We start from the raw sequence: 13,704 nt of genomic DNA on the forward strand, positions 1-13,704 counted from the left end.
GGAAATTTGAGACTACATAAAAGGTGTCACAAGTCTGATTTTATTATTTGACTTCCATCCTGATGACTCTTCTTCCAAATAATTTTGAAAAGAGCTATCTTTAGTATGCTATAGCTATCTTTTGGTTCAGAAAAAAAATGATTTTTAGAAAGTTTAAATATTGCTCTGATCTTTAGGGCTGTCATTACTAAGACACACCAAAAAAGTGTTGTTTTATTTTTTAATTCGTAAGCTATAGTATCAGTATCTTTATTCCATTTTCTAACCAAAAGAAAAAAGATTAGATTTTTATTTATTTATTTATTTATTTATTTATTTTTTTGCTGTACGCGGGCCTCTCACTACTGTGGCCTCTCCCGTTGCGGAGCACAGGCTCCGGACACACAGGCTCCGCGGCCATGGCTCGCGGGCCCAGCCGCTGCGCAGCATGTGGGATCTTCCGGGATAGGGGCACGAACCCGTATCCCCTGCATCGGCAGGCGGACTCTCAACCACTGCGCCACCAGGGAAGCCCAAGATTAGATATTTAATGTTTTTTGCTTGGCCCCAAGTTGATTGACATTTATGTCTGTTTGGTGTGATCACCATTAAATATAATACATTGGTCAGCAGTTAATTTCCATATATACGTGTGTGCAAACTAAGAACAAACTAGATTTGACAAGTCTAGTGGATTTGCTGAATTTCTCTTTAGTTCCTACCTTTAACATCTCTGTATAAACAAGACCATGGCACAGCCAATCCCTGCATTTTAACAGCCACATATGGATTCATTCAACATTTATCCACCTGACATTTTCATCTAGCTGTCAGAACTATGATGAAGTCCAACGCTAAGTCTGGTGTTCATGTCCCTTGTAACAGAGAAGAAAAAACATTTTTTTCTGGCCCCAAATATTGCTTTATTTTCAGTAGCCATATGGCTTATCTTTTCTTCCAAAATATATGGCTTAAAACAGTAATCCGCATATCATCTTCAACTCAGTGGACAGCACGATTATAGAATTTCTGCATTATTTTTAGAAGTTATTTTGTCATGGAAAGTAACAACTCTTCAGGGAAGAGGGAACAACGTACCTCTGCCCAACTCCCATTATACTTTTCCGCGTTTCCAGTTTTCACTCCTATTTCTATTGAATGAACCAATTAATATCTTACCACCATCACCTAACCCTCATATATTTATTTACAATATATTATTAATAATTGTAGGACATTTGTTTAACTTGCAGGCTAAAAGTGACAAGAACAGACACAGATATTTCTTGGCTAAAACAACAGACTCTAGAAATAGTTTTCACGTGGAAGACATCGGAGTTCTAATATCAGAATCTGCAAAATAGCTGTAACAATGCAAAAATACTGTCCTTTGGTGGGGGTGAAAGAAGTTGAAGGGAAAACTACCCCTAGTTTTCCTGGGACTATTCTAACAGGCATTGAAAAGCAAGGCAGAAAGTAAGTTTTAGATTTCTCTTGTCTCTTTTCTTCTAAAATGAACATCTCCCAAGTCTTTAGAAAACTCTTTAATTAAACTTCTTGATCAAAAAGCAGAGTAACGATTTAGAAGCTCCAAAAATTTAAGTTCTTTTTCTAGTTTGTATTGACTTTTGAAAATGAGAGTTAACTTTTAAAACATGAAGTGTTAATTTATATGCACAAATACTTATTAGGCAATTCAATTTTGAACTGTCTGCTTTGGTCATCTTGATAGCTTGGAAAAGCAGAACACCACTATGGGGGTGAGACACTTCCATTTATCTTAATAAATTGCAAATTTTAGATTAAACTAATCTTCAAGGCAGAGTTTTACACATGTGTGCATGAGATACAAATTGCTTAACATATCATAAAACATAATTTATTAAGAACAACCTCACTAGGTACAATGAAGCTGTGAGCCAATCAAACTTTTAAGAGTCATTTTAGCCATTAATTTGTAATTGGGTGTGATGATTGAAATAAGCCCCAACATACTAGGGGAAGATGAAACAGCTCCTTGAGTGTCAGTGGTAGAGAATGGTTTACAAAGACAGCTATGTTTCTGAGCATATTTATGCATACATGTCTTCTTGTAGAAAAACAATTATACCTGAATTTTGAAACAGCAATACTCTTGAAATTTCAAGATTTCTTTGACTCAAATAAAATCATCTGAGCATATCATTTTGTTGGAGTATTAAATTTACTAATCCCAAGTAAAATGATTTCATGCCTTACACATTTTTTAACTGTTTCCAAATATTTATATGACCAGTACTTTCTAAAATAGCAAAAAACTATAACTTTTAAGTATCAATCAGTGAATTAAGAAACATACAGTGATGATATTGGCTCACTTTTTTACTAATACCCATTAAGGTAAAGGCATAATATTGATTTATACATTTTAAGAATGAAATTAATGTGGATTTCCGATTCCAGTGCTATGGCTGACTAGAGACACCAAGAGCCCTTTTTCAAGAAAACAACTCAAGGATGTATAATAAGTAGTTTTGATTGCATGACTGGGCTCACAGGATGTGAGGAAAGTATCTCGCTCTCCCCTCCCACAAAAAAGTCCATTGAAAACTGATCAGTGAGCAGTCAACACACCCAAGAGGTTAGATGATCTCATGACCAACGTTAATATCAACATTATGGTAGAAAGACTGAACATTAGATCAGCAACATAGTGCTGGAGCTGTTCCTGAAAATCCTATATGAAGCCGGAGACACTCGAAGGGTAGTAAAATAGTTATGAAGTTGGCCTTGACACCTGGTTCATAGTAAAAGTAAATACAAATTCTCTGTAGAGGAAAACATCCACCATTTGAGTAATCAGGTTTGTCTAAGATTAAGAACAACCAAATATGAGCATACAACTTGAAATGTACAAAAATAAGAAAACCAACTATCATCTATAAAAGCCAGCATAAGTAACAAGAACAAAAATAAATTCCCAAAGATTTTATTCAAAAACAAACTGTTTACTTTGATTGTAGTAACTGGTGGAGGACACTAAGAGGGTTTCTAAAATGATAGTAGCATACAGTTTCCTGAACTATGTGCTAATTATACAGGTCGTTCACTTTGAGAAAATACATTGTGTTATATACTTAGTATTAGTACACTTTTCCCCATGTATGTTAATCTTTAATTAAGAAGTTTACTTTTAAAACGAAATAAACATGCAAATTCCATAGACCAATCACTAACAATATTTTTTTAACATCTTTATTAGAGTATAATTGCTTTACAATGGTGTGTCAATTTCTGCTTTATAACAAAGTGAATCAGTTATACATATACATATGTCCCCATATCTCTTCCCTCTTACATCTCCCTCCCTCCCACCCTCCCTATCCCACCCCTCTAGGTGGTCACAAAGCACTGAGCTGATCACCATGTGCTATGCGGCTGCTTCCCACTAGCTATCTATTTTACGTTTGGTAGTGTATATATGTCCATGCCACTCTCTCACTTTGTCCCAGCTTACCCTTCCCCCTCCCCATATCCTCAAGTCCATTATCTGGTAGGTCTGCATCTTTATTCCCGTCTTGCCCCTAGGTCCTTCTGACCATTTTCTTTCTTTTTTTTTTTTTTTTTTTTTTAGATTCCATATATATGTGTTAGCATATGGTGTTGTTTTTCTCATTCTGACTTACTTCACTCTGTATGACAGTCTCTAGGTCCATCCACCTCACTACAAATAACTCAGTTTCGTTCCCTTTTGTGGCTGAGTAATATTCCATTGTATATATGTGCCACATCTTCTTTATGCATTCATCTGTTGATGGACACTTAGGTTGCTTCCATGTCCTGGCTATTGTAAACAGAGCTGCAATGAACATTGTGGTACATGACTCTTTTTGAATTATGCTTTTCTCAGGGTATATGACCAGTAGTGGGATTGCTGGGTTGCATGGTAGTTCTGTTTTTAGTTTTTTAAGGAACCTTCATACTATTCTCCATAGTGGCTGTATCAATTTACATTCCCACCAACAGTGCAAGAGGGCTCCCTTTTCTCCACACCCTCTCCAGCATTATTGTTTGTAGATTTTTTGACTATGGCCATTCTGACCGGTGTGAGATGTTTTCTCACTGTAGTTTTGATTTGCATTTCTCTAATGATTAATGATATTGAGCATTCTTGCATGGGTTTGTTGGCAGTCTGTGTATCTTCTTTGGAGAAATGTCTATTTAGGTCTTCTGCCCATTTTTGGATTGGGTTGTTTGTTATTTTGGTATTGAGCTGCATGAGTTGCTTGTATGTTTTGGAGATTAATCCTTTGTCAGTTGCTTCATTTGCAAATATTTTCTCCCATTCTGAGGGTTGTCTTTTCGTCTTGTTTACAGATTCTTTTGCTGTGCAAAAGCTTTTTAAGTTTCATTAGGTCCCATCGGTTTTTTTGTTTGTTTCTTTTTCTTTCCATCTCTCTAGGAGGTGGGTCAAAAAGGATCTTGCTGTGGTTTATGTCATAGAGTGTTCTACCTATGTTTTCCTCTAAGAGTTTGATGGTGTCTGGCCTTACATTTAGGTCTTTAATCCATTTTGAGTTTATTTTTGTGTATGGTGTTAGGGAGCCTTCTAATTTCATTCTTTTACATGTAGCTGTCCAGTTTTCCTAGCACCACTTATTGAAGAGGCTTTCTTTTCTCCACTGTATATTCTTGCCTCCTTTATCAAAGAGAAGGTGACCATATGTGCATGCGTTTATCTCTGGGCTTTCTATCCTGTTCCATTGTTCTGTATTTCTCTTATTGTGGCAGTACCATACTGTCATGATTACTGTAGCTTTGTAGTATAGTCTGAAGTCAGGGAGCCTGATTCCTCCAGCTCCATTTTTCGTTCTCAAGATTGCTTTGGCTATTCGGGGTCTTTTGTGTTTCCATACAAATTGTGAAATTTTTTGTTCTAGTTCTCTAATAAATGCCAGTGGTAGTTTGATAGGGATTGCATTGAACCTGTAGATTGATTTGGATAGAGACTCATTGTCACAATGTTGATTCTTCCAATCCAGGAACATGGTATATCTCTCCATCTGTTTGTATCATCTTTAATTTCTTTCATCAGTGTCTTATAATTTTCTGCATACAGGAATTTTGTCTCCTTAGGTAGGTTTATTCCTAGATATTTTATTCTTTTGGTTGCAATGGTAAATGGGAATGTTTTCTTAAGTTCACTTTCAGATTTTTCATCATTAGTGTATAGGAAAGTAAGAGATTTCTGTGCATTAATTTTGTATCCTGCTATTTTAACAAATTCATTGATTAGCTCTAGTAGTTTTCTGGTAGCATCTTTAGGATTTTCTATGTAGAGTATCATGTCATCTGCAAACAGTGACAGATTTACTTCTTCTTTTCCAATTTGGATTCCTTTTATTTCTTTTTCTTCTCTGATTGCTGTGGCTAAAACTTCCAAGACTATGTTGAATAACAGTGGTGAGAGTGGACAACCTTGTCTTGTTCCTGATCTTAATGGAAATGGTTTCAGTTTTTCACCATTGAGGACAATGTTGGCTGTGGGTTTGTGATATATGACCTTTATTATGTTGAGGTAAGTTGCCTCTATGCCTACTTTCTGGAGGGTTTTTTATCATATATGGGTGTTGAATTTTGTCGAAAGCTTTCTCTGCATCTATTGAGATGATCATATGGTTTTTCTGTTTCAATTTGTTAATATGGTGTATCACACTTATTGATTTGAGTATACTGAAGGATCCTTGCATTCCTGGGATAAACCCCACTTGATGATAATGTATGATCCTTTTAATGTGCTGTTGCATTCTGTTTGCTAGTAGTTTGTTGAGGATTTTTGCATCTGTGTTGTTCACTGATATTGGCCTGTAGTTTTCTTTCTTTGTGACATCTTTGTCTGGTTTCGGTATCAGAGTTACGGTGGTCTCGTAGAATGAGTTTGGGAGTGTTCCTCCCTCTGCTATATTTTGGAAGCGTTTGAGAAGGATAGGTGTTAACTCTTCTCTAAATGTTTGATAGAATTCGCCTGTGAAGCCATCTGGTCCTGGGCTTTTGTTGGTTGGAAGATTTTTTATCACAATTTCAGTTTCAGTTCTTGTGATTGGTCTCTTCATATTTTCTATTTCTTCCTGGTTCAGTCTCAGAAGGTTGTGCATTTCTAAGAATTTCTTCATTTCTTCCACATTGTCCATTTTATTGACATATAGTTGCTTGTATTAATCTCTCATGATCCTTTGTATTTCTGCAGTGTCAGTTGTTACTTCTCCTTTTTCATTTCTAATTCTATTGATTTGAGTTTTCTTCCTTTTTTTCTTGATAGGTCTGGCTAATGGCTTATCAATTTTGTTTATCTTCTCAAAGAACCAGCTTTTAGTTTTATTGATCTATGCTACCATTTCCTTCATTTCTTTATCACTTATTTCTGATCTGATCTTTATGATTTCTTTCCTTCTGCTAATTTTGGAGTTTTTTTGGTTTTCTTTCTCTAATTGCTTTAGCTGTAAGGTTAGGTTGTTTATTTGAGGTGTTTCATGTTTCTTAAGGTAGGCTTGTATAGCTATAAAATTCCCTCTTAGAATGGCTTTTGCTGCATCTCATAGGTTTTCGGTCTTTGTGGTTTCATTGCCATTTGTTTCTAGGTAGTATTTGTTGATTTCCTCTTTGATTTCTTCAGTGATCTCTTGGATATTAAGTAATGTGCTGTTTAGCCTCCATGTGTTTGTATTTCTTACAGATCTTTTCCTGTAATTGATATCTAGTCTCATAGCACTGTGATAGGAGAAGATACTTGATAAAATTTAACTCCTCTTAAATTTACCAAGGCTTGACTTGTGACCCAAGATATGATCTATCCTGGAGAATATTCCATGAGCACTTGAGAAGAATGTGTATTCTGTTGTTTTTGGATGGAATGTCCTATAAATATCAATTAAATCCATCTTGTTTAATGTATCATTTAAAGCTTGTGTTTCCTTATTTATGTTCATTTTGGATGATCTGTCCATTGGTGAAAGTGGGGTGTTAAAGTCCCCTACTATGGTTGTGTTACTGTCGATTTCCCCTTTTATGGCTGTTAGTATTTGCCTTATGTATTGAGGTGCTCCTATGTTGGGTACATAAATATTTTCAACTGTTATGTCTTCTTCTTGCATTCATCTCTTTCTTGATCATTAGGTAGTGTCCTTTTATGTCTCTTGTAATAGTCTTTGTTTCAAAGTCTATTTTGTCTGATATGAGAATTGCTACTCCAGCTTTCTTTTGATTTCCATTTGCATGGAATATCTTTTTCCATCCCCTCACTTTCAGTCTGTGTATGTCCCTAGGTCTGAAGTGGGTCTCTTGTAGACAGCATATATACGGCCTTGTTTTGGTATCCATTCAGCCAGTCTATATCTTTTGGTTCGAGCATTTAATCCATTTACATTTAAGGTAGTTATTGATATCTAGGTTCCTATTACCATTTTCTTAATTGTTTTGGGTTTGTTATTGTAGGTCTTTTCCTTCTCTTTTGTTTCCTGCCTAGAGACGTTCCTTTAGCGTTTGTTGTAAAGCTGGTTTGGTGGTGCTGAATTCTCTTAGCTTTTGCTTGTCTATAAAGCTCTTAATTTCTCTATCAAATCTGAATGAGATCCTTTCAGGGTAGAGTAATCTTGGTTGTAGGTTTTTCTCTTTCATCACTTTAAATACATCCTGCCACTCCCTTCTGGCTTGCAGAGTTTCTGCTGAAAGTTCAGCTGGTAACCTTATGGGGATTCCCTTATGTGTTACTTGTTGTTTTTCCCTTACTGCTTTTAATATATGTTCTTTGCATTTAATTTTTGATAGTTTGATTAATATGTGTCTTGGTGTGTTTATCCTTGGATTTATCCTGTATGGGACTCCCTGGACTTCCTGGACTTGATTAACTATTTCCTTTCCCATATTAGGGAAGTTTCAACTATAATCTCTTTAAATATTTTCTCAGTCACTTTCTTTTTCTCTTCTTCTTCTGGGACCCCCATAATTCGAATGTTGGTGTGTTGAATGTTGTCCCAGAGGTCTCTGAAACTGTCCTCAATTCTTTTCATTCTTTTTTCTTTACTCTGCTCTGCAGTAGTTATTTCCACTATTTTATCTTCCAGGTCACTTATCTGTTCTTCTGCCTCAGTTATTCTGCTATTGATCCCTTCTAGAGAATTTTTAATTTCATTTATTGTGTTGTTCATCTCTGTTTGCTCTTTATTTCTTCTAGGTCCATGTTAAACGTTTCTTGTATTTTTTGTATTCTATTTCCAAGATTTTGCATCATCTTTACTATCATTATTCTGAATTCTTTTTCAGGTAGACTGCTTATTTCCTCCTCATTTGTTAGGTCTGGTGGCTTTTTGCCTTGCTACTTCATATGCTGCATTTCTCTGTCTTCTCATTTTGCTTAACTTACTGTGTTTGGGGTCTCCTTTTCGTAGGCTGCAGGTTCGTAGTTTCCATTGTTTTGGTGTCTGTCCCCAGTGGCTAAGGTTGGTTCAGTGGGTTGTAGGCTTCCCGGTGGAGGGGACTAGTGCCTGTGTTCTGGTGGACGAGGCTTGATCTTGTCTTTCTAGTAGGCAGGTCCACATGTGGTCATTTGTTTTGGGGTGCCTGTGGCCTTTTTATGATTTTAGGCAGCCTCTGTGCTAATGGATGGGGTTGTGTTCCTTTCTTGCTAGTTGTTTGGCATAGGGTGTCCTGCACTGTAGCTTGCTGGTCTTTGAGTGGAGCTGGGTCTTGGCGTTGACATGCAGATCTCTGAGAGATTTTTGCCATTTGATATTACGTGGAGCTGGGAGGTCTCTTGTGGACCAGTGTCCTGAACTTGGCTCTCCCACCTCAGTGGCACAGCCCTCACGCCTGGCTGGGGCACCAAGAGCCTGTTCTCTACACGGCTCAGAATAAAAGGGAGAAGGCTTCCATGGTGGCGCAGTGGTTGAGAGTCCACCTGCCGATGCAGGGAACGCGGGTTCGTGCCCCAGTCAGGGAAGATCCCACATGCCGCGAAGCAGTTAGGCCCGTGATCTATGGCCGCTCAGCCTGCACGTCTGGAGCCTGTGCTATGCAACAGGAGAGGCCACAAGAGTGAGAGCCCTGCATACCGCAAAAAAAAAAAAAAAAAGAAAGAAAGAAAGAAAGAAACTGAGTTTAAATATAAGAATTCATATAGTTTAAAGGCAAAGGAATGGAGAAATATATACCATGTTAACATAATGGGGAAAAAAAAGGTGATCTATACTAAATTCAAAGAAACAGACTTTGGAATAATAAAAATCATCAGGGATAAAGAGATGCATATAGTATGATAAAGTGATCAGTTTTCCAATTACATATAATAATTTTTTTTTCTGTGGTATGAGGGCCTCTCACTGTTGTGGCCTCTGCCATTTTGGAGCGCAGGCTCTGGATGCGCAGGCTCAGTGGCCATGGCTCACAGGCCCAGCCACTCTGCAGCATGTGGGATCTTCCCGGACTGGGGCACAAACCCGTGTCCCCTGCATTGGCAGGCGGACTCTCAACCACTGAGCCACCAGGGAAGCCCTACATATAACAATTCGTAATGCACGTGCACCTAACATCAAAATATGTCAGGAAAAAACTGTTGGAATTGCAAGGAGAAATAAATCCACTACAACAGGTTAGACTTCAACATCTCACTGCCAGGATTGATAGATAACACAGGCATAAAGTCAGTGAAGATATAGATGACCTGGGCAGAATTATCAATCACCTTGACCTAAGTGACATTTATAGAACACTCCATCTAACAGTAGTGGACTGCACATTCTTCTCAAGTTTACATGGAACAGTTATCAAAGTATACCACATTCTGCGCCAAACAAAAAAAAAACGTATAAATTTATAGGAATAGAAGTTATACAAAGTATGTCCTCAGACCATAGGGAGTTAAATTAGAAATCAATAACAGAAAGATAGCTGGAAAAGTCCCCAAATTTTGGAGATTAAACGAATTACTTATAAATAACACATGAGTTAAAGAAAAAATGCTTGGGAGAAAAAAATATGTTTATTTTAACTTAATGAGCATGAAAATACACATTATCAAAATTTCTGGGATGCAGCAAAAGTAGTGCATAGAGTAAAATTATAGCGTTAAATACATATTTTAGAAAAGAAGAAAAATCTAAAGGGAGTAGCCTACCTTTCACCTTAGAAAACTAAGAAAGAAGAGCCAATTAAGCCAAAACAACAAGAAGAAAGGACATAATAAAATAGAGTTGAAATTAAATTAAAAATAAGAGAACAGAGAAAATCAACAAAATCAAAAGCTGTTTCTCTAGAAAATGCAACTAAAGCAATACACCTCTAGCAGACTAAACAAGAAAAATAGAGAGAAGACACAGATTACCTAATTCAGAAATTAGAGGTCCTTACTACTTATCACATGGACATTAAAAAGATAATAAGGAATTACTATGAACAACCCTATGTCCACACATTTGATAGCTTAGTTAAAATGGACCAATTCCTTGAAAGACAAAAACTGCCAACACTCACACAAGGAAAAATGGATAATCTGAATAGACCTATATCTATTAAAGAAATTGAATCAATAATTAACAACCTTCCAAAAGAGAAAGCATCAGGCCCAGACGGTTTCACTGGTAAATCTACCATTTAAAGAAGAAGTAATCCAAATCTACAATCTCTTCTAAAAAAATAGAAGCAGAGGGAACAGTTCCAAACTTATTCTATGAGACCATCACTACCTTAATACCAAAACTAGATAAAGACATCTCAGGAAAGAAAAACTATAGACTAGTATCTCTCATAAACACGGATGTAAATATTCTCAACACAATGTTAGCAAATCACATACAACAATATATAATAAAAATATACCCTAACCAAGTGAGATTTATTCCAGATATAGAAGGTTGGCTCAACATTTGCAAGTCAGTCATAATTATCCACCACATCAAGAGGCTGAAGAAGAAAAATCATATGTCCATATCAATTGACACAGATAAAACAATTGACAAAAATCCAACACACATTCACTATAAAAACTTGGAATAAATAGAACTTTCTCAGCTTGATAAAGAACATCTACAAGCCTCCTGAAGCTGACATCACACTTAATGGTGAAAAATTTCTGTAAGTTTTAAGACCAGGCAAGAGTGTCCCATCTCACCACTCCTATTCAACGTTGTATTATAAGTCCTAGCTAGTGCAATTAAGATATTTAAAAAAAGGAAAAGGGCTTCCCTGGTGGCGCAGTGGTTTAGAGTCCGCCTGCCGATGCAGGGGACACGGGTTCGTGCCCCGGTCTGGGAAGATCCCACATGCCGCGGAGCGGCTGGGCCCGTGAGCCATGGCCGCTGAGCCTGCGCGTCTGGAGCCTGTGCTCCGCAGGGGGAGGGGCCACAACAGTGAGAGGCCCGCGTACCGCAAAAAAAAAAAAGGAAAAGAAAAAATAAGGTACACAAATTGGGAAGGAAGAAATAAAACTACCTTTTCAATGGATGGCATGATTGTCTATGTAGAAAACTATAAATAATCTGCAAACCAAAACTACTGGAACAAATAAGAAATTATAGCAAGATTGCAAGATGTAACGTCAATATACGAAAGCCAACTGTGCCTACAAGGTAGCACTGAACACTTCTAATATGAATTTTTTTAAATTCCATTTATAATAGCATCAAAAACTTATGAAATGCTTAGGTATACATCTAAAATATATATACAAGATCTATATGCAGAAAAAGATAAAATTCTGAGTCATTTTGTAGAAATTAACAAATTGATTTTTAAAGTGCATTCAAGAAGGCAAAAGACCTAAAATAGCCAGCAGTATAATGAAGAAGGAAAACAAAGATGTAGGAAACACAAGACCCAATGTCAATACTTAGTACAAAGCCACGGTAATCAAGACATTGCGGTATTGGCTAAAGAATAGAACACGTAGATCAATTGAGCAAAATAGACCCACCCCCAGAAATGCACCCAAGCAAATATACTGACAAAAGAGCAAAGGCCATTTAGTTGAGAAAAGATATTCTTTTCTACACATGGTGCTGAAACAATTGGACATTCTTATGTGAGGAAAAAAGATAACCTAGACACAGATTTTACATCTCACATAAAAGTTAATTCAAAAATATCACAGAAATTTATGTAATATCTAAAACTATGAAACTTCTAGAAAAAAACATAGGAAAAAAATCCATTTGACCTTCAGTTTGGCAATGAGTTTTTAGATAAAACACCAAAAGCACAATCTGTGAAAGAAAAATGTAATTTGGATTTTATTAAAAATAAAAACATCTGTTCTGTGAAAACACTGTTAAGAGAATGAAGAAACAAGCCACAAACTGAGAGAAAATATTTGCAAAACATATATCTGATGAAGTGCTTGTATTCAAAGTATACAAAGAATTCTTAAAACTCAACAATAAGAAGATAAACAATCCAATTTTTAAAATGGACCAAAACTCTACATGTATATCTTACCCAAGAAGGTAAACGTATGGCAAATACACATATGAAAAGATGCTCAACATAATTTTTCATTAAGATTTCACTACACACCTATTAGAATGACTAAATAAAAAAAAAATCTGACAACACCAAATGCTAGCAAAGATGAGGAGCAAGAGGAACACTCATTCATTGCTGGTAGGGTTTCAAAATGGTAAAACAATATGAAAGACAGTTTGGCAGTTTCTTATAAAGCAAAACATAGGTTTGCCATGTAATCCAGCAGTTGCAATCTTAAGTTTCTACCCAACTGATTTAAAAATCTATGTCCACACAAAAAACTGCTTGTGAATGTTTAATCTAGCTTTATCACCCCAAAACTGGAAGCAATCAAGAGTCCTTCAATAGGTGGTTGGGTAAACAAACCATAGTACATCTATACAATGGAAAACTGTTCAGAAATAAAATAGGTGAACTATCATTTAATTTTATAAATGAACATCCATACAATGGAATATTGTTCAGAAATAAAAACAGAAATAATAAGAAGACAGATAAGTCTTAAACTTAGCATACTGCTAAGAGAAAGTCAGTCTGGAAAGATTGCGCACTGTCTCTTCCTAATTATATGATATTCTAGAACAGGCAAAACTGTAAAGTGTTTGGGGATTTCTTGATGTTTGGGTTGGGGACGGTTTGAATAAATGAAGAACAGGGAAACTTTTATGTTCGTGAAACTATTCACTGTGACGGTACAATAGTGTATACAAGACACTATACATTTGTCAAAACCCATAGAACTTTACCACACAAAGAACAAACCTTAATGTATGCAAATTTTAAATCATTTTTTTAGGTCACGAGGTCCCAGGATGGAATGCAGAAGATGACAAAACAATCTGTTACAAACGTATGAATACAGTCTCATTAAGGGGAAAGAGATACTGACCTAAGTAAACTTGGAAATGAGTGAACCTTATGAAAACTAAAGGCAAAAAGCAATTTGTTCAGGTAATAAATGTATTGAAAGTGCAAGTTTACAATTCTGATACTTCTGTACATGTATAGTTGAACAGTTAAGCAAATGGATGTCAGGTGGTTGAAGCCAGGTCTCTCACTGTTGGAGTGGGAGTTTACAGATACGCAAAGGGAGAAGGCTAGAATGACCAATAGTTAAGATTAGTTGGATTAGAGTTGGAGACATCAGTATGAACTCCAGTTTGACTTAATACAGATACAGATGTTTACACATGGAAACATTTATGTAGATGTAGATACATAAATTAGTATATACAA

This window comes from Mesoplodon bidens (assembly GCF_964165515.1).
Source record: "Mesoplodon bidens genome assembly, chromosome: 13".
Lineage (NCBI taxonomy): Eukaryota > Metazoa > Chordata > Mammalia > Artiodactyla > Ziphiidae > Mesoplodon > Mesoplodon bidens.